The sequence below is a fragment of the Curcuma longa genome, chromosome 20, assembly GCF_044706935.1.
Source record: "Curcuma longa cultivar G26 ecotype Majalengka, Jawa Barat chromosome 20, ITB_CL_G26_1.1, whole genome shotgun sequence".
NCBI lineage: Eukaryota > Viridiplantae > Streptophyta > Magnoliopsida > Zingiberales > Zingiberaceae > Curcuma > Curcuma longa.
Window position 1 is genome coordinate 1,904,106 of NC_133880.1, and position 588 is coordinate 1,904,693.

Consider the following 588-nt stretch of genomic DNA (forward strand, 5'->3'; position numbering starts at 1 on the left):
ATTTTCATTGGCAACGCGGCCGCTTTAGTAGTAGACCAAACTATACAAAGTTTCTCCTATAGCCGACTTGGTCTTAGTATGATGAGTCCATAATATCCCTAATAACTCGTTTACCCAACTACCGCCCAAATGATCCAACTTAGCCTTGAGTGCCACAACTTAGCCTTGAGTGCCACGCCTTGCACGAACTTTGCTCACCGTGACGCTAGCTTCGCTCACCACGTGAACTGTAACAATGCTAGAGCAAAATATAGAGAAAAACTAAACAACTTGACAGCATGCCTACTTTTGAAATAACTCTACTAGTGTTATGTATATTTCTCAACAATTAACTTAGGGGTCAAAAAGAAAGGGAGAGTGAGTACAAAGTACAAAGTGAAGATAAAAGAGAAGTGCACCAAAATATGATTAAAAGGACAACAACATAATTTATTATTTATCTTTCATTGACATTCATCTTTTATTGTATTTTTAATTATATTCATCAGTTCTCCTTAAATTTTTATTTTTCAACATTACTCACATTATAGTATTATTTCATCTAACACTCAACATAACATATTGAATGGGCGAACAACATATAATATC